Genomic DNA, 22,684 nt, shown 5'->3' on the forward strand with positions numbered 1-22,684 from the left:
CATGAACGGCCTTGAGTTGCGTGACTAGCCAGTTCCTGTGCTGGGAATCTCAATGGTATTTATGATGCCGTCCCTGTCGTGGCTTATATTCGTTTTTGCAGGATGGTCAACGACTTTTCACTCCCCGTTCTCCGTTCTTTCGCCAATAAATAAATAAATAAATAAATCCTAGTTACAAGAGGAAAACGGTCAAATTTGTAATCTGGTTTGGATGGAAGGATAAAGAAAGAAAACAGCAACTTTCCATGTCTCCAATTCTTCCCCAGCATATTTTCCTAAGCGATTTATTTTGCTTGTTTCACCTTACTGCCCGTGTAACATAAATCCTTCCTATACCGCCATACTCCGCATAACATACATATAAACGGATATTAACCAGGCGTATCCAAAAAATAAATCGCCAAGAGAGAGATGTTGATACGCTTCCTCACCCTACTAGAATACGGGCCAAGGAATCGAACGTAAATATATCTGAGAATCACACCCTGAGTCGCACACACACACACACAAAACACTTACGATAATTTCCCCATCGTAACTCTAGTCCTGTCACCTTAACTTACGCCGGATTTTGCCTACTTGTTGCTTATTTCACGTACCTCAGTGGCGGGGGAAGACACTGCTACGACTCTACATCCTTTACACTGCACTTCTTCGTGATTAGCACCATATCCTAATCCTAAACCTTACCTACAACTCAGCTTTGAAATGTAGAGGAGGTAAATTTAGGCCAAGTTAAAGTGAAACGAATATAGGGGACATGCGTGGGAAAAAAAAAAAAATCCTGTGTTTATGCAGGCGAAAAATCTCAGTTACGAGAGGCAAAACTGACCGAGCCGCAACTCCAAGGTCTGTATTCCCGTTAGCTAAAGACAATTCGTAACACCTCATCCTTCGCGATTCAGTCTCCCTTTGAAACTAAATATCCTCTCGCACGTCAATAATGTAAACTATATCGATATTAAAGTGATATAAAAAAACAGAAGAGATCATTAAGATGCAATATTCAGAATAAATCGCTATAGAGAACGTGCTACGGAGCCCCCACTGCCAAGGAGACTAGGGTTTCAAGGAATAGTGAATCACCAACGTGTGTCAGTTTCCTTTCGTACTTACGCGGGGAGAGTGTGTGTGTGTGTGAGAGAACAGATCGTGTGCTGAATCGCATTTTAAGCGACTTGGAAATATCTCAACACATCTTCTTTAGCGATTTATTCTGCTCGTTACACCCCAATATCATTCTATGTTACTGGTTTAAATTATGTCGATATTAAAACGACAGAAATAACATACAATGGAAAGTTAAGGTGTAATATGAAAAGTAAATAGCAAAGAAAGGGGAGCTACGAAGGGAGAGTGATAACCAGAATTCACCTTTCCTCATGCTAACCAAGTACGAATCAAGAGCTGAAACCTTATAAAGGAAAGTGCCCGTGAAAGTTTAAGTGCTGCAATGGCTTATGTGTATCTGAGTTTTTACAATATCACCGTCTGAACTGGCAGGATGTGTGTGTGTGTGTGTGTGTGTGTGTGTGTGTGTGTGTGTGTGTGTGTGTGTGTATTCTTCATGCCATATAGGGAAGCAGTCTGGTCATCTACTCATAAATGCACTGGACTACGGTAGCATCAGCCCCTGCACCTCGAAGGGAGTTAATACGGAATTGGTTATAAATGTTTGCACTGTAGCGAGGGATGGTTCACAACGAGCATCCTGTGCTGTCTTTATTAATACTTTGGGAGCTAGGAAGGATGCAGAAGACCATGTGTCCTTGAGGGATTCCCAGAGGCGAAAAATAACGAGAAATAACGCCTGGAATTAGCCACACTATATGACGGAACTGGGTCACTGATCCAACGTGGGTAATAAATCCTGTCGTATCGCATCGTTTATAAAGGCTCCAACATGCCTGTATGGGTCGGCCTTGGTCATCTGATAGCGGCTGTCCATTCTGCTTGATCTCTGGCAGCCTCCCTATTCAGTTCCTTATCTCTCCACGGTCTTTTTTGTTCCCTCTTGCAACCCTACACATCCTCCGCACCAATTTGTCCTTCTCCATCCTCTCAACATGCCCAAACCATCACAATATACCCCTCCTCATCACAACACCAGTGCATCTAAGTCCCACCCTTCCATTCAACTCTTCAATCGCAAATAAATCGTGGTTGCATGAAACTGGATGAGCCTTATTTTGAGGTATGCACTTTTTATTCTAACCTGACCTAAAATTGCCATCCCTTTATCTTCAATACTCAGTTAAAGCAGGAGATTAACACTTGAATATGATGCTAGTAACGATGATGTGTTAAAAAAAGGATGCGCAGTCACAGTATTCTCTTATTATACTCCTGAGGTACGTGAAAGAATCTGGAAAGGGACAAAATATCATGGTCAAGATAAAAAGGACTGTAGAGGCGAACTTCCTTGGTTACTGTACTCTGTTCCCGTTACCTTGGCTTAAAACTGCCATCTCTCCATCTTGAATACCAAGTTCTAAGAACAGATTAACACTCGAACATGCTGGTAGTCACGAAGAGGTGCTATGGCAAGGATGCAGAGTCGCTGTATTGTCTTACTGTGCCACTGAGCTATGTGAAACAAGCTGCAAAAGGGCGGAAATCTGGGCCAGGCTAAAGTGAATGAACTATATTTAAATCGACCCTTCAGTCCGACTACACCTGGACATCAAGTTAGGTAAAAGAGGTCAGGGGTCTTTATGGGGTCAGAGTAAACGTGATAAGATAAAAAAAAAAAAAAAAAAAAAAAGTCGCCAGCCAAAGTCCAACCCCTTCAATCCAATAACATATTTTATGGGTTCATTCTCGCTATCTCCAATCGATTTTATTCAACTTTGGAGAGACGTCTAGTAGCAAAAGTGTTAATGAAGGCTACATCTAACTTCACTAGGTCACAAAGTCTCTCCAAACTTTAATAAAATAGTCTGGAGGTAGCAAGAATAAACTAAAAAAACGACAGATGGTGATGATGATGATGATGATGATGATGGTTACTACCAGGTCTACAACAACTATAATAATAACTAATAATAATAATCAGTAGTCGCAGTAGTAGTAGTAGTAGTAGGTTTCAAGCCCATGCAAATTTTCAAGGACGATAAACAGTGGATTTGTGGTCTAGGGTCAATGAAAGCGAGTGTGCTTCAAACAGCCGGAAGTTGCAAGGACACAGCAAGTATCTGGGGGAAACTGGCTTGGATTTATCAAGGACCTTACTCAGATTGCAGGATAAACAGGGCTCCCTAGCAGTTTACCATTACTACTACCACTACGACTACTAGTACCATCATCATCATCAATCATCATCATTGCATGGTAGCACTATGAATGAAGAAAAATGTATAAGCAATCTTTCACACAGGATAAGCTCAAGACAGGCTGTAAACAACGGAACCGGAAATTATGCCGGCATTGACAGTAAGACGCCACTTTCATTCACGACTAGACTCCTTTTACACTAACTTGGCCTACAACTGCCATCTCTCCATCTTGAATACTGAGCTGTAACAAGAGAACATCACATATGGTGCTGGTCACGAAAAGGGGCTATGGACTGGACGTAGACCCGTAGCAGTACCTTGTTCTGCCACTGAGCTACGTGAAAATGACTGCAAAAGGACGAAAATCTTGGCTAAGAGTAAGTTAATGTTAAAATAGCATGGTTACTTCTTATCCCTTTCAGTGCAATGATGCCTTTTTATCAGTTCCATGATGGCTGGATTTGCTCCATTTTTCTGTTATCTTTTCTACAGTATTGTCTTATTCTGCCGCTGAACTACGTGATATATGCTACCTGTCTATCTGTTTATGCCCAGACGCCATAATTCCGTAAGAGGTGGCCGTTTGTCTTTGAGTTAGTTGTTCTACGGGGAGGGGCACTAACCCTCCGCCAACCTACTCTTTGACACGCAGGGAACGCGTATGGGTTGGTTATAAGCTGCATATGATAAAAGAAAAAAAAAATCCAGGCCAGGTTAAGGTAAAATGGGCATGATATAACCCAGAAGCCATATTTATATATTTTCTCGGGTTTAAATTGTGCATAAGACTGTCCTTTATATTATTATGTTCACTCACACGGGCTACCAAACACTCACACGGTTACCAAACACTCACACAGGCTACGAAACACTCACACGGCTACCAAACACTCACACGGTTACCAAACACTCACACGGGCTATCAAACACTCACACGGCTACCAAACACTCACACAGGCTACCAAACACTCACACAGACTACCAAACACTCACACGGGCTACCAAACACTCACACAGGCCACCAAACACTCACACGGGCTACTAAACACTCACACGGGCTACCAAGCACTTGACAACCACACTTGGAAAATACGAAAAAAAAAAAAAATCATCCTAATACAATATTTAACTTCAATGGGGATTTGTTCACCGTAAATACTAGCTGAGGTTGTTTATGAATACGTTCCAGGGTTGCGATTCAGGAACAACTTACCATCATATCCCTCTCGTAAGTCAAGATCTGCTTTTGTAGGAAGGACAAGGAGAGGCGAGACATTAATCTTCCCAATCTCTCGCTCATCCTGTGGGAAAAAAAAAAAAAAAAAGTATGCGAGTTACGTGATGGAGTTGATCGTGAGTCTCTTTGTGAATCCGGAGTTGATCGTAAGTCTCTTTGTGAATCCGGAGTTGATCGTAAGTCTCTTTGTGAATCCGGAGTTGATCGTAAGTCTCTTTGTGAATCCGGAGTTGATCGTAAGTCTCTTTGTGAATCCGGAGTTGATCGTAAGTCTCTTTGTGAATCCGGAGTTGATCGTAAGTCTCTTTGTGAATCCGGAGTTGATCGTAAGTCTCTTTGTGAATCCGGAGTTGATCGTAAGTCTCTTTGTGAATCCGGAGTTGATCGTAAGTCTCTTTGTGAATCCGGAGTTGATCGTAAGTCTCTTTGTGAATCCGGAGTTGATCGTAAGTCTCTTTGTGAATCCGGAGTTGATCGTAAGTCTCTTTGTGAATCCGGAGTTGATCGTAAGTCTCTTTGTGAATCCGGAGTTGATCGTAAGTCTCTTTGTGAATCCGGAGTTGATCATGTCTCTGTGAATCCAAGCCAACGGGTCAAATTCTCAAGACATATTTACGACTGCATCTCCATCGTAACTTTTTTTTCAGGAAGGACAAAGAAAGGAGAGATCGGAGCCTTCCCATGCCTCCTGTTCCTCCTATAAATAAATGAATCCCAGCTATGAGAAAAAATATCCTAAGCTACATCTGTTTTCTGCAGGGCGAACGTGGGAGCCTACAGAATCATTCCCTGCTTCTAGTTCTCCCTGTAAAACCAAATCATGAGTTACGACACGGGATCGATCATAAATGTTGTCGTGAAACTAGCCCTCAGGTCGGTAGCGTTATCTAAGTGTTTATCTTATCCGGGTTATCAGTACGGGGCCCACCACCATCTGACAAGAACACAGTTTGTTTCTCCCTCTCTGCCAGTGTTTGTCCTATGTGTACTGGAAATATTCTTCACGAAAAAAAAGTTTCTGGTGGTGGTAAAGAGTGGGGAAGGCTGGTGAGACTGACTGTGGTGAAGAGGTGGTTAATTGGACAGGGAATGTGGTTGAAAAGTGTGGTGAAGTGATGATATAACTCGGCGGAGATGGGAGACGTGACTTTGTGACCGTAAAAGTCAACGCATCGTAACAGACCTAAAAGTCGATGCATTACGAACATCGAGGAGTCAGTTAAAGGAACCTATCAGTGAGGGTTAATGAGAAGACAAAGGAAGTCAAAATAACAAGTGAAGTGTGTCAAAGCTCAGTGGCTACATGAAAGAGGCTGGACCTGTAAGTCGCTGCATCAGGAACAGAAATTAAATCATATGGATCATCAGTGAGAGTGAACGTATTTGAATATAACAACAAACTGGTGATATAACTTGATGATGGTGTGAAAAAGGGTGTGTTCAAAATAAATAATAAATAACCAAATAATAATAATAATAATAATAATAATAATAATAATAATAACTGCCTAAGTAACAACGAGGGGAAGTGAGTTAAAAAGACAAGTATGAGAACCACAGGCCTACGCGTCGCCCCTCAGCCCATCCCTCGTAATGCCCCAGCCACCCCCGTGCCCTTACCGAGGACCAAGTTTGCCCTCGATGCGTCCCCCATGATCAAACGCAAGGATGAGCCCGGTCCCACGCTTAGGATCCTCGCCCAGACCCTTCCGCCTGGTGAACCCTACGTCAAGCCAGGTCACGATGTCCAGCCGGTCGAGGAGAGTGAAAGCCCTACGACCACCAGTAGTTCAGACAATCTCTCACCGCCTGTTTTTCCGGCATCTAGGCCCACACCACCAGTCCCAAAGTCATCGCTCCCAGCACCGTCACACACACCAAACGTCACAGAATCATCACATACACCATCACACACACCAGCAGTCACACATACACGGTTATTCCCATCGTCACCACATGCACCATCAATCTTACAATCACCACCAACATCGACCGACTCAAATACACCACCACCCAAGCCACCTCGGACGTACAAACACAGGAGTCCAGGAACGCGGCAGGAGCGTACAGTGCGAGGTGCTGGGGGAGCACGGGTGGTTAGCGATGCTTCAGGTGGCCAGCGTACACCAATGGCAAGCCGTCCTGGTCTCATGAGTGTCCTATCCCCATTCCGCCATCGTCCCTCAGAATCTCCATCGCAGCAAGATCCTCAAGGGCCACAAGCGAGGCAATCAGGCTCAAACCACCCCCAGTATTCTTGCCTCCCTCCTCAGCAGACTAGGCCAGACTCGCAGTCATTACAATCAACAGATCACACTAACCAGCCCGATTCCTTACCTCTTAATGCCCAAACCCAGACCTTTCAGCCCAGTACTAGGGCTCCTTCTGTACCACCCCAGTCGGCTAAACCACGCTCCACAGGTCAGCTCCAGTCCCTGCCTCCTATCTTACCATCCCGCCCTAGTTCGTCAGAGTTAAATGCTTCTCGAGCGAGGCACAGGGCTGGACAGAGCAGCAGTGAACAGACCAGTGGTAGACAGAACAGTGAAGAACAGGGGAGAGATGGACAGAACAGAAGGCATAATGGCAGCGAACAGGTTAGCGGCAGACAGAACAGTGGTGAACAGAGAAATAACAGACAAAATAGAAGACAGAATGCTAGTGAACAGAGAAGTGAAGGACAGGGAAACAACAGACCCGCTACTCTGCAACCCACACGCCCTGCCCCGCCACCCATCGCCAAAAAGCCCCCTAGCCAGCTGCGTCGCCCCGAACCTGCCTGCACGGTGGAGGAGTTCGAAGCCAGCTGCCAGGAGGTGTTTAAGTACAGAAAATCAGCAACCAAACATGCCGCCGCTGGCAGACATGCTCAGGTCAGTACACACACACACACACACACACACACACACACACACACACACACACACACACACACACACACACACACACAGAAAGACATAATGATACCAAAAGAGTTGCTATAATTGATGACAGCATTTCTATGGCGAGGTACAGGGTACACGAGGTTTATGTAAAGGTAACAGAAGATATCACTGTAATCAGAGCACTCCACAAGGACAGAAAAAAGCGTGTCTCTCTGTTAACATGCGGGGTTGAATATGATCCTGTAGTTAACCTATTATTGCTTGGAGCTGCTGCACGGGGGCCTATGCAGAGGAGGAATCTACCATAAAGTACCTCCTTTCGCCTACCAGCTCATAATCGCAACGCCCATAGGTCTAAAATTCAGTGCTCACCCAAATCTAAATTTCGAAAATGCCCAACACCAGAGGATGCTGAACACAAAAGGGTTAATTTGCTGAGCGTGCTACGTATGCTAAGTATGCTGACTCTTAAGCTGAATGCTGCAAGCTGATCCTGTTTATATGCTGGGTTTTTTAATGTTAAAATCTGCTAAATCCCTCAGGCCGCCAGACACTACCAAACAGCACTTACCGCCATGGACCGCGTGCTGGGGACTCACGTACTGACCATCACCTCCAGTGAGCCCACGCGCCAGCACCTCTTTTCCCTGCAGGAGGAGGTATTCACACTCAGGTAGGTCATAGGTCAAAGGCGTCCTCTCCTTCCCCCAGTCTGTAGAAGGGCACACTTAAAATTAGTTTCTTCTCTCCTCTACCCGTCACCTTTTCCTTGCATAGATTCCATTTGGTTCCATCTCTCTCTCTCTCTCCTTAAATGTACTGGACAACGACAGCCTAGCCTCGGCCTCTTACACCTCAAAGGGCTATATGGGACTAGGACTGATATTTACCACTATTTTGTATTTCATGTTTTCCTTTATTTTTCAATCGCTCTTTTCTTACTTTTTCTTATTCTTTTATTTTTATTCTTAAATGTACTGAACAACGGTAGCCCACACCTCGAGGGGGACAATATGGGATTAGCACTTACCGCTATTTATATTTCTTTACATTTATTTATTGGCATATTTACTGTATTTCTTATTTCGTCGTCAGGAAGGAGGTGCTGCACGGGTTCATGGACGCTCAGACAGCCGTACAGACACCCTCTCGACTGACCATCTCTTCCACACCCACGCCGGGAGCACCACCATCCTACGACGACGTCATTAAGGAGGACCAGAGGAGGCATCAAGGTACAGCCATGAGCTAAAGTTCCCTGACACTTCTCTCCCGGTTATGGCAATGGAAGGTATCACATAAACTGTTTAATATGATAACAATATGAAGCACACAAGAAAAGAGTATGAGATGGAAATATCCTCTGTCGTTTGAGAAGTGGCAAAAATAGTGAAGGCAGGACACGATGCTCACAGGGAAGAGTCGGAAAACTTTAGTTAATGGCCTTTTGCTCTTTAAATGTTACTCCACAGTTGCATTTCAAAATCTGAGACAGCAAAACATAGGCATGCCCTCAAATTTTAATGTCACATATCTAAAACAACAGAATAATCTCCATGGGTGGATTACTCGCCATGTACGTTGTGGACATGTCTCCATCGCCTGTAAAACTTTAATCTTACAGGCAATATCAAAGTTAAAATAAATACCAATATCCTCAAAGTTCGTAGTCCCTGAAAACCTTTGTAGGCCCCGGGTACAGTGCTCAGTGTGATCCCTTGATAATTCGGCCTTGTTTACCTCCATGCCATCAGAGATTCGTTTCCATGCCACACTGCAGAAGTGCAGTCAGCAGTAAGGAAGTCTCTTCCTCTTGTTATACAGATGAACGTCAAAAACTGGGATGTTGCCTTTCCCCTCATTATCTCACACACTGGCTTCCTCCCCCAGAAGAGATACCTCCGCTGCCACCCCGCCAGCCGTCCATGCGGGGCCGTGCGTCACAATACACCCGCCCCCGGCAGTCACACACTGCACGCCATGGTCGGACTAACTCTGGCTCTGAACAGGTACCGGACTGACGATCTAGGAGGCAGATAGTGTACTCATAACTTTTTCAAAGTTTAAATTGTATACAAGATTGCTTACTTATAATGTTTTCTTCAATAATACAGCTACCAAACACCACACAACCCAACTAGAGTAAATATTAAATGAAAAAATAATACTTTCTCACACTAATTAACTGCTATGGGGATCTAATCATCGTAAATACTGGTTAAGATTCATAAATATTTTCACAGGCTGGCTCGTCTAGCACCACCTCTGGGGGAGATTCTAGGATACCAAGAGAGAGTTCTGCACGCCCCAGACCCCCTACACTCCGCACAAGACCGTCCTCTGTCACTGGAGCGGATTCCAGAGTCGAGACACTGGTGGATGTCGCAGAGTCTAGTCGTGCCCCTTCAACGCCTGCAACCGCTCCACCTACCTTTGTGTCCCAGCCCCTCTGTCCCACTCAGGTCCCCATCAGACCCAAGTCCTATCACTCAGGCCACAGTAGTATCCTTACACCACTCACTCCTACCGATCTCCCCTCTCATGCTTCGACGGTTGTCCCTCCAAACCCCTCCAAAAATGCCACTTCCTCCTCATCTAACATCCTTAACTCTGTTCCTTCCCTACCTCCACCAACCTCATCCAGCGTGTACCCACCCATCTCTCTTACATTTGCTCCGTCCTTCAGTATCCCAGCTAAAGAACTTGGAGCAAAGCCGAAAAGCCCATCAAGTGACCCATTCTCCCCCGTCTCGCCTGATACGCTAGATGAAGTTGTGGAGAGTCAGATGGCCGCCCTGGAGTTGTGTCAGACAAAGAGGGGTGCGAGGCAGACACCAAAAACTACCCCGCCACAACACCCCTCTGCATCATTCCCGATCACCCCTGAAAGTTCTACGTCACTATCCAAGTCTCCCCCTCCCAATACTTCTGGTGCTAATACTCCAGATGAATTGTTCAGTGAGCTGCAATCTTTCAACTCTGCCTTCTCATCCGGCCCCATACCCATGAGTACGGCATGCAACTTTCAGTCAGTAGAAGGAAATATCAACAAGGCTCCCAGTTCTGTGCCTGTGATATCTAAACCTTCTGCAATGACGGCCAAAATCAAGGACCCCTTCAAGACCGTGGATCCCTTCCCTCCTGTGAACCCAGAAGACACAATGTCTGAAACTCTTTTCTCTGATGAAGCTCCACTGCCTTCCATATCTTCACGTAGGAAAGAGGGTGTTGAGGCTACAGAATATTCTGCGGCTCATCATATTAACAAGACCTCAGCAACCACATTTAAGGCAGACAAGAGTGGCAAAGTCAATGGTACGAAAGATGAAAACAATCAGAATGAATCTAACTTTTCCAAGTCAAATGATGGGGAAGATTCCATACTCGAGGCTCTGGACTTTGCTATCGTTAAGCCACATCCAAAAGTGACACCGCGGAGATCAAATGGCGCTGTCCCCAGGTGTCACTCAGAGGAGACCCTGCTGGACCACTCCTACGGAACTCTTGAGGCGATCTTGAAGCAGGATAAGGCAAAGTGTGCAAGTCGGTCGTCCATCATTGAGGAGTTTGATCCCCTGGTTACAGCCTTCCTTGAATCTGGGCAACACCTGGAGAACACGAATGACGCAGATGGTACCCAGGACACCCCAGAACAAGCGACAGGAGGCTTCGATTATCCAGAAGCCACGAAGGACAACCCAGGGCAGGCAACAAGAGGTTACAATTATCCACAAGTTGCACAGGACAGGGTTGTGGACTCAACTACCATCCATGATACAGCGGAGGCAGTAGGAGCGAATGCCCAGCCTCATGTTAAGCTTCGAGGTGCTCCTTACCCCAGAGTCACAAGGTATTGTATCATTTCCCTAAGCTTAAGGCATATATGATTCCGTGTTTATGTTTTTATCATCGCTCATATGGCTAGCAAACAAATCACTGCCAAGCGAGAATGGATAACAACATTGAAAAATACAACCAAACAGATTTTTTTTTAAAATGATAATCCACTGCTATAGAGGCTAATTTACCGAAAAACTTTATTAGAATCCTTAATGAATTTGTCCCCAGGTATGGTGGAATCATAAGCGTGCCTGAGGGAGAGGAGGAGGATCGCCCGGTGGTGTACCAAGAGGAAGGGGCGATGGCCGGGGAGGAAGAAGAGGCCTTGGGAGGGGAAGGACTGGGAGTTGGGGGGACGTACGATGACCTTTACTATGACAGTGATGAGGACTTCTCCGGGAAGGGTATCAGCAACACAGAGCTGAGGTCGTCCTTCTCCAGCCAGAGGTCGTGGCCCCCGGATCCTCAGCCCTCCCAGCTCTACCCGACGATCGACAAGTCAGATATGGAAGAGGAAAGTGTGGATGTTGGCCGCTCTGCATTTTACAGGGCCAACTCACAGCCCGAGGTAAGGGGTACCAAAAATGCATTAATTCATTTGACAAAAAGAGCACTTATTCACCCTCCACTGCAGTACATGCATGATTCCCCTCAGTTGTATTATTATTATCTATATTTTATTAACCTTTGATTGTGCATATGAAGAACTACGAGTGTCAACCTTCTCAATACGATGTTCGGAGCTAAGTCTTCTGTTCAGGATTTCCACCTTGGCGCATACCAGAGAACATACCAAGCCTCTCTCAGCTTAGGAATATTAGCCTGCATAAGTCAGAAGCAAAGGAGGTGAAATATGAGGAGAACTTTTGTCCCCGCTTGTACCTGACTTTTGCTCTTCCTACTCCAGTCTCCCCGCAGCAGCACGTACCGTCACTTGCTCCGCATCAGGGAGGGGGTCAAAATATTCTTCATCCACAACGACGGCGTCATCACCTCGCCTTACAACAAACCCGTCCTCTCTGTCACAAAAGGTATGCTGTCAGCTGGGATGAGTGAATTTTGCGTGCTTACTCTCTTGTACTTGTTGCACAGTAATGATACAGCTGAACACCACACACTCTTTCTTTTAGATGCTTGGGTGTTGTACCGATTTTAGGACTTTTGTTGGAGCGTGGGACTTTGCAACTGGATACCCTTCTTGACGTCAACCCGTGGCTCTTGTGTGGATCCAATGTTCGACCCTCAGTCAGTAACATGCACACTAACAAACTAAACCACACAGTAAATGCCTTTTCTTTATATAAGGAGCTTAATACTTTCTGAAATCAATTTATCAGATGCACTTCGGCGTCAGCCACTGCCTTACTGATGGAATAAAAAACACTCAACCCTTCAATCAACTGCACGCACTCTACCACAAGACAACACAGTCATTATGTAATGTTATATGATGAACTCGACATTTTCTGTACTTAATTTCTTGTAATGATGTGATTCTCTCCCTCAGACCTAACTCGCAACTTTCTGGTGGGAGAGGGTATTACTGTGAGCGTGGGCAATCATCTTTGGCGTTGTGAGCTGCACAGTAAGCAAACCCTGGTGCTCAAGACGCTCAGCGGGGTATACATGTTCAAGGATACCAACGGCAATCTAGACTGTGAGTTAACCTTTTATCGTGAACACAAAGCATAGTCACATTCTCCCTCTCTCTCTCTCTCTCTTCCATGAATGTGAATATCATCGCCATCATCATCATTTTACGGTATTCATACATGTATCTGTCAGCCTTGGTACCTCTCTCTATCCCTAGATGGGAAAAAAGATCACAACCATGACGATGATGATGAAATTAAGATCGACGAAGAGATGTAAATTTGTGTAAGCAGAAACAATGGTATGTGGGTTCTTTCTTCTTATTACTACTACTATCACCATTATTCTTATTCTTATTATTATTAGGCCGTGCTGTGGGTATACGTGTTCCAAATAACGTAAGGAAGGCGCAACACGAGCTGCTGCAACACATACTGCAGGAGAACACGCTCATGGAGGAGGAGAGGCCAAAGGGAATCACTAAAGGTACCGGTAACACTCACTTTGACTTCGCGAGTATGTTGATTTTTTTTTTTTTTTTTTTTTTTTAGCGAAAGTTATGTCGTGGCTTTTTTAATACTAATTACAAACAATATGTAGTTCTGTCTGTCTGTCTCTGTTTATCTATCTATCTACCAGTCCATCAATCAACGTGTCTCCAGCAGCAACCACGAGCCTAACTCTTACCTTTTCGCAAATTCCGCCAGCCATCTCGAAGGGCGCGTCCACGGCGGCGACTCGTGTCAACACCATAGTGGGAAACCAAATGTACGAGACCAACCAGGCCTTCATTAGACGAAACTCCATCAGGGCGCGTAAGTAATGAATATATGTTTGTTCATTAATTGTTTTTTCTACTCCATAGTTGGTTCAAGGAGTGGGAAGGCAAATCATTACTCTAAACGCAGGCGGAGCAGGAGGAGAAAGAGAAGGTTCTAAGAGAAAGCGTTGTCGCAGCATCCAGGCACGTTACAGAAAACTTTGTAAAACATTATTCATTTTTTGCACTCAGGTCCCCTAGAATCTTCTGCTGTGCAACAGGCTGCAGTTTTGCCGTGCTTGTTGGGCTGTAAATATGCTCTTACCCCAGGCCATCAGTTGAACCTAATATAGTTCAGGCAGCAAAACAGACTGCACTGCAAACACCAGCAACCAAAATTAATTGTTACTGATTCCGGATGATTACTGTAATGGCCTAAAATTGCCGCTTGTGATGCTGTGAACTAGTATAATGACAGGCCATGGGATAATCTTGTAGAATATCCACTGGGGGAAGCATACATGTAATTCAGGTAAGGTAACGTTAAGCATATTTTGTGGTGGTCGGTGTAGCAGTCCAGCGATGCCTAATATAGCTCATTCAATTTAACCTGGCAGATATTTTCCGTCTGTGGCTTTATTTCCGATCGTTCGATGGCAAAGTAAAACGATACTATTTTCCTATATCCTTTCCACAGCACTTCTTCCTGACTAGCGCTATGTTCTTGTATTCATCTCTCGCCACTGTCCAGGGTTCAAAGACAGATGACAATTCCAGTCCAAATGAAACTGAAAAGAGTATAGTCAGATATCTGGAGAGAGAGAGAGAGAGAGAGAGAGAGAGAGAGAGAGAGAGAGAGAGAGAGAGAGAGAGAGAGAGAGAGAGAATGCACGTTAAATTCCAAGTCATAAGTGTGGTTTGTGCAGGAAGGACAATAAAAGGAGGGTGCACAGACTTCCCATGTGTCTCGTTCTTCCTGCAAAAAACAAATCTACGTTACGACGGGGAATCCATCGTGTGTTTGAGCATCACATCCGAGGCTCCATCAAGATCATGTCCCCGTACACAACCATCTGATTATATAAAGATTTTACATTTTTTTCACATTAATCATACGTGAAACTGTCATCTCTCCAGCTTAAATACTGAGTTACACACACACACACACGGTTATAATAAAATGTGAACACTGGGATATGGTGCTAGTCACGAAAAAGTGCTATGGAAAATGCAGACCCATTGTATTGTCTTATTCTACCACTGAGCTACGGAAAATAAGTCGTCATAGGTCGAAAATCTGCGCCTACTTAAAGTCAAGGAATTATTGATATGACAAGGATAGTAACTTTGCTTCTTAACACATCCCTAGGGCATGCCGACCTGCAAATAAAATCTACGGCATGTCAATCCAACTTTCACAATAAGAGGGGTAAACTAAAGAGAATATAATACACAAGAAATTCCTCAGATATAATGACCAGAATAAAGCGCAATGGAAGGAGTGTTATGAAATCTCCAGAGTCATTTAGAATACGCCTCTCACACTGTTCCCCATTTCAGTGAAGGGCATGTCCAGGCGACTCAACACCCTGGTGGAGAAGACTGGAGGCACCTTGAATGTAAGTCAGTGGTGTGTGTGTGTGTGTGTGTGTGTGTGTGTGTGTGTGTGTGTGTGTGTGTGTGTGTGTGTGTGTGTGTGTGTGTGTGTGTGTGTGTGTGTGTGTTTCGGCGGGCTGGAGGAATGGAATATTTTGGTGGGAGGAGTATGCACTGCAAATTATATTATTATACTTACGTGAATACAGTTTATCAGATTTAGCTTTTCAGTTTTGAGTACAGTATTTTACAGCTGCTACACAATAGTTTTACGACAATGTTATATAATACTTCAACTTGGGTATAAACGAAACTGTCAGGACTAACTGTGGCATTTCATTAAACCAATAAACTCAACATCTTAAAAGACACTCTCTCTCTCTCTCTCTCTCACACACACACACACACACACACACACAACCACAATATACATAATTCTGGTCAACACGATGATCTTTTTTTTTCCAGCAGAGGGAAGATCTATCCAGTACAGGGGTTAGCACAATACATACTACTACAATTAACATTTTCCCTACAAGACATTACAACAGTCCCTACAACAAGTCTACAATACTACCACTACATCAATCGCTACTAGAATAATAAGTCTTAGTCCTTAATTCTCCCTCACCTGATGTCTTTTTTTTTTTTTCCAGGAGCTGCCAGAGGAGTATAAGGAGCTGCAGGAGATGGCCGACCAACTACGCATCTCACGTTCAGCCAAGATGGTGCAGTACATCTGAGGAGTACAGTACAGCCACGTTAGTAATCAGTGTACACTACAAAAGCAACTAAAGGTACAATTAACCCACGAACACTTCAGATTTCTAGTGAACTCCGGCTAGTCTTTCCATCTCAAGCCTGTCACCCTCTCCTCCTCTCCCCTTCCAACCTCACTCATATACACTTATTTAGACAGTCACTTATTCTCCATTCCACCGTCGCTATTCTAAATTTCACCGTCGGGGATTTAAGTTCACCCAGTATTCTACTACTTAAACTTGTCACTTCCCTCTATTGGCTAATACTCCGACGGTGAGAGGGGCTTGGTATGTTTCCCTGCCCTTAGTGACTTTTAATGATGTAGCAGGAAGAAACTGAATGACGTGCCCTAATTGTGAAGAAGACAGTGGAAAAGCGGGCGACCTTGTGTGTGTGTGTGTGTGTGTGTGTGTGTGTGTGTGTGTGTGTGTGTGTGTGTGTGTGTGTGTGTGTGTGTGTGTGTGTGTGTGAGGATACTACTGTGCTCGATCAACGAATAACAGGGGGACATAACTCTTTAAATCATCCAGTGGGGAAGGAGGTGAGTGTACTTTTAACCCTTCCATTAATTCTAACTATGCGGAGAAATTCGTTCTTCTGCTAATTATATCACGTATCTCAGGGAAGAAAAGACGGTGCTCTTAAAAACCAATCCACTTCACATCCCCACTCTATAGAATGTAAGTTTTTGTATGCTTCTCTCTCTCTAACATCCTTTGGCGTAACATCCCGCAGCATGGAGTGGCGGACATGTGACACCAGGTGGGAAATATGACACTGACACCACAGGACTTATGACACCTCTCGTGGAGGGATCGGGACGTGCTCTCTCTCTCTCTCTCTTTGTCTGCCTGTTTCCTCAACCCCCCTCCTCATGCACCTTCTGTAAGTCTTGCATCTCTTGAAAGAACACCTGATCTTTTATGCCCATCACGGCAGATATTGCACATAAGGTTGGATTCATTTGCATACACGCCATATTTCGCTACCTTGGTATGGTTTAGGCTCTTCACTGCGATGACGTGTATATTTTGTTATTACTTGGAGACGACTTATTCTGCTAAGGGAAAAAGTGGCTCAGTCAAGAGGCTAATGAAGGCTATGGCCCATATTCTCGTCGCTTCAAGAGGCTCCCTTAAACCTCTTCCTTAGCGATTTATTTTTAGACATTCCTGGTTAATGTTCTTTCATACGTTAAAAATTCAGAGTATGGTGATATTAAAAGGATTCACTTAGAAGAGAACAGTAAAGTGAAAAAGACAAAATAAATCACTTAGGCAGAGGTGTTAGGGAGCTTTTTAAACCAACGAGAATACGGGTTTATATCTTAACCCTGGAGTTCACAGTTTTCCCAGGCTGAATGCAATGTCACGGGGACAACACGAGTACAGTGAAAATAACGTCTTTATAGTGAGGTGTGTGTGTGCTACCTCCCTTTCCTTGGGGGAAGCAGCCTAGGTATATAGATAGATAGATAGATAGATAGTGTGTGTGTGTGTGTGTGTGTGTGTGTGTGTGTGTGTGTGTGTGTGTGTATGTGTTCATTTGCATAGCTTGACCTCACACTTCCGGTTCACTACGACGATGCCTTACACATTTCATTCTTGCTACCACTAACTGATTTTATTAAATACCTCGTAATGAATGGGTTAAAAGCAAAACCCACTAACACATTTATATATTGTTAATTCTTGCTACAGCCAAAAGGGGTAAATGAGATTACTCTAAGGACGAAGGAACACGAATACAGCTAATTATTGACCTATCCATTTACCAATAAATCAATCGGTCTGTCTACTTAGTTTGTAGGATCATCTCATAGCCAGGGGAAAAAAAAGAAAAAAGAAAAAAGAAAAAAATAGAGCAAATAAAAAGCTCTCTGAATTTTATCTCGGCTAAACCGCTTCCCTTTATTCCATTTTATTCCAATCCACCTTCCTTACTATACTATTTAATCCTGTTACACTCTCGTTATTCATCATCCTCTCCCTCTGCCATGTGGCTCTCCATCCCAATAACCCACCATACCGCATACTATGCATTCTCTGTCCATCCATAGTTCTCGGTCTACCTCTCCTTCTCCAGCAGTTCATCTTCCTACACACTGTACATCCCTCATCTCTATTCACCCACGCAATTCCCAGTCTACCTCTCCTCCAGCAGTTCATATTCCCCCATACTGTACTGCACATCCTCCAACTCTGCCCATCCACCTAGTTCTCAGTCTACCTCTCCTTCAGCAGTTCATATTCCCACATACTGTACTGCACATTTCTCGCCTCTGTCCAGCCGTCTAGTTCTCGGTCATCCTCTCCTCCAGCAGTTACATCACAACCCATCTTCCCTCAAACACCTCGTCTCTTCATCTTCCCCTCGTTCTCCACTTCCCCTCCACACACGCACACAGTTACTCCACTGTTCTTCATTCTACCCACCACGAACAGCGGTCATCAACTTTAAGAGCTATTGACTGCAGAATCCTTCACCTCCCCCTCTCTCTCTACCCCTTCCCCCTCTTCAAGCCCTCCCTAACACTCTCCATCCCTACCCACCTTCCCACACACGTTTCACAACCCTGCCTCTCCATCTCATTCCCGGTCTTCCTTTCCCTCTTCTGCATTCTAACTCGCCTTACCTCAACTTACTCCCTCTCCAACACCTACTCCTCGCCCCCTTCTCCACCCAGATCCTAAAAATAACCGATTATAGACCGTGCTCTCTCTCTCTCTCTGTTCACTGCACACCATTATCCCGGAGTTATGTAAAATTCAAAGATCTTGTACTAAACAAAGCAATATTAGGCCCTTAGAACAACTGATGCTTTCTTTTTACATGAGTCCGAATAAAACTGTCTCGTCGTTGTAATACAACTGAAGGAATTACTGTACTGAGCGTTAATGAAGACTGCTTAAAAACTCATGAAGTTTGTCCTAAGTAGTCAAACTGTAGCAGGATTATAATATGGCAACAATCGTGATGAACAGGTTTATATGTAAAATAATTGGCAATGATTTCTACAAGTAAACTCCGGACTGTGAAAACCTCCATCCTCTCAAAGAAACAGCAGTATGAATAAAATAGTGTCACGCACTGAAAAAGGTTAAGGTGTAAAATACGTTATGGTTTCAACAAGTAAAACGCTTCAGGCTCCTTCAAGATACAGCTGCCCTCACTCCTCACCATTATCAGTGTATGGGGCATAATGTACGTACAACATGCTTATCTACCCAAGCTGATAACAGTGGCTACCTCTTTCCACTGCTGCCCTACTATGGGCAATCGCCATTTTGGATACAGTATTTTAGGGACTGGTATGGACACTGGTACACGGCGATTCAAAACCAGCCTGAAAAGCATAATAACTGCACCATACAGACACAAGGTGATTTGAAAATAAGCCTGTCACTCCATGGGTAAAAAAAATAAAAAAAAAATAAAAATAAAAAAAAAATATGGAAACTGGCTTCACTTTATTTCTTTTAAGTGAAAGGGAAGAAGTTAGTGGAACAGACGGAGAAGAGTGGGTGGGACAGACTAGGATAACAGTCCAGGCTCGAGCAAGGGCAGTATACCCTGTTAAGATAGGTATTTTGGACTGGGACGTATTGGCAGCATGAAATCTTGAATCAAAACCTTCTCCACGAATACGTAAGTGTTGCCTTCATACACCTGGAGTATTTCAGTGGACGTATACATTTAATATACTGTATATGGATTTTAAACGGGCTTGGTCATCATTGTTTAGCCTCCCTCTGACATTCACAAGTGTCTGTGGGAGCCAAAATGCATAGGTGTTTAAGTACCCTGCAACGTGAATCTCTCTCTCTCTCTCTCACACACACACACACACACACACGCACACATACACACCACTCCCTGGCTCAGTGGTAACACTCTCGCCTGCCATCTGGTACGATAAGAGTTTGCGCCTTGCTCAGATTGTGAAAGTATCACTGACGAAGTGGGTGGTTATTGTCCCCTTTGAGCAAGAGGATGGGTGTGTGCGTGTGTGAAGGTCACAGTCTTGCCCTTAGATCGGACTATATGAGCCCTCGGCTCTCTTCCAGGAGGGTAAAAAGCTGATGATCGCGACCATCACATGATCCTGACCGACCTCATTACACACACACACACACACACACACACACACACACAGGGGACAGAAGGGTCAGAGCTATTTATAGCTGAATCCAGATGGTGCCATGTCACACTAACTTCTGTAACTGGAAAAAAAAAAAAAAAAAAAGGGGGGGGCTGGATGATGTTTGACGACTATTACCTCAGCTAAAAAAAAAAAAGTGCTGGATGATGTTTTACGCTATTACCTCACTTTCATGTGAATGTGTGTGGGGGGAAGGGGGGGGGGTTTCTGGTGCTGAGTGAGGCCAATGGTAAATCTGGTTTCCAACACCTGTGGTATGAAATTGTTTTGGTCAGATTTCATACAAAATTTACACAGTTGAGGTACAGCGGGTTTGTGAGTGGCCTAAATGTGGGCAGTCTGGTTGTAACTCTCCTCCTTTGATCTTATAGTCCAAGCCATGGCTGTGCTCTATTGTCGTGTTCATGAAAGCTGAAACTTCATTTACAATACAGTACAGGTACATGTATTAAGCATTCCCACAGCTCAACACTTGCCTATGAGGCAGACTTGTAGTTCCTACAACAGGGAAGAAAGGGAAGCAAACTTGGCTTTCATGTCTCAAAACATATCCAAGAGCTGTGTTCTACATATCATCTCAGTTTCTATGGGAAAATTTTTAAATAAGATTAAGCATCAATTTAACACTGAACATAGGGTATTAATGCCTGTACGTTGAACAATTTCACACTGCATAATTGTAAGTGGGACTGGTAAAATGACCATTCAATAATTATTGTCATTTTTGATTAGTAAGCCTTAATTTTAGGTTCTGATATGTATTATATGTCATAGTTCATCTTAATAATCATTTTCATATTACAGTACTTCATTCCATACACACTGCATTATTTCACTTACATCAGTCACAAACAAAGCAACACACAGTTCGTCCCTCTTTTAGGTTATCACGCTTTTCATTAAAAACTGAATACAGTACATTTCCTAAACAGAATTACTGAGGGAGCTGATCTCTGACAAAATCTGTACATTACAATATTGCAGTTTACTATGTACCCTAACAATTATATTTAACTTTGTCAGTTTTAGAAATCACTCTTTCAGTTTTAGAACACCATATGGAGGATTAAATAATCCTGATGTTGTTCTGAGTTTTCATGCCAATTCGGTTCTACTGTAAGAGATAGCAAGTATCCCATGTGTTGCAACTGTTATACAAAAATAGTGAATTCTCAGAGATTAACACCATTTTTGCCTATCATACATCCCTGAGTTTGGCCCCTTGTGTCAATAACACATACACATTACTATATTATTATTATTATTATTATATTATTATTATTATTATTATTATTTTTGTAACTTTTCAACCCCCTAGTTAATCGAAGATATATATATGTAAAAACAAGAAGCAATAAAAGACATTAATAGCATAAGGATGATGAATTTGTTCTATGTTTGAATATATACTGAGGTATAAAATTTTCTTACTGAAATGATTACTTGTGATTATGAAAATGTTTATTCAATTCTGTTGTTTTCTTGTTCCAATAAAACAAATAACCACAACCGCTGAGGAGTTTTTACTAAATTTTAAATATCCACATCATATTTGTTTCTGTTGTTATTACTATGGCACCTGGCTCAGTTGTATGCAAACCCCATGGGTAAAAAAAATTGAGGCACTTAACCCCCATCAATCCAATAATGCATTTCTGTAGTTCATTTTTGCTACCTACACATAGTTTTGTTAACTCTGGAGAAACCATATGTAGTGACGGGTTAGAAACAATTTCTATTAATCCCTTCACAACCTAATTTCTCTCCATATGCTGAATGAAACAGTCGGAAGATAAAAAGAAAAAATTTAAAATACATCATTGGATTGAGGAGACAAAGCAGGGAATCCCAGAGATCTTTGCCTGAGGTTATGTTCAACAACCACAGTATCTATACTGTGTGAGTGAGGTGTAAGAAGGTAAGAAAATATTTACCCTCATAACTTCAGTTCTAAAGAGCAAAGTGTAGTGGTATCCTTTCCTACACAAAACATTTTATGAAGATGAAGGCTGGCTATTGTGAAGCTGCATGAGAATCTCATAAGTGGCAAAAAGTACTACAACAGGGAAAGAATTCATGAGAGAAACAAGGTAGTGTGAAAAGCTAGGAGTCCAGGTAGAGCAGGGCAGTAGTTGAATATGGGTCCATTAAAGATAACCCCCAAATAAAAAGTCCTCATCCTCATCCTCATCCCTATATCAACCCTTATTTTCTCCCACCAGACAGGATGGAGTGAGGCAGGATCCAGGTACAGTACGAGGAGCAAAAATACGTAGTTGGTGAACTAGCAACAGCATGCATAGTAAAATGGGCCAAACAGTCACTCACACATGTCAAACTTTAAAGATTCTGGTTTGACCTTACAAACATCTTCACATATTACTTTGTATTTTTCTGTGTAGATGGTTACGATTACTATAATGATTATAATGATGAAACATGCTCCATGGCTCAGTATATATGGCATTAGGCAGCCATATGTGACTATGGAATCGTATATGGTATATGAATGAAGAAAATATGGTAATGGACGTGTTGAAGAAGGAAAAGTATGAGGTAACTGATGAGGACATA

Source organism: Coenobita brevimanus, chromosome 103 (assembly GCF_032717465.1).
Source record: "Coenobita brevimanus isolate Jiangsu-jjx chromosome 103, ASM3271746v2, whole genome shotgun sequence".
Taxonomy (NCBI): Eukaryota; Metazoa; Arthropoda; class Malacostraca; order Decapoda; family Coenobitidae; genus Coenobita; species Coenobita brevimanus.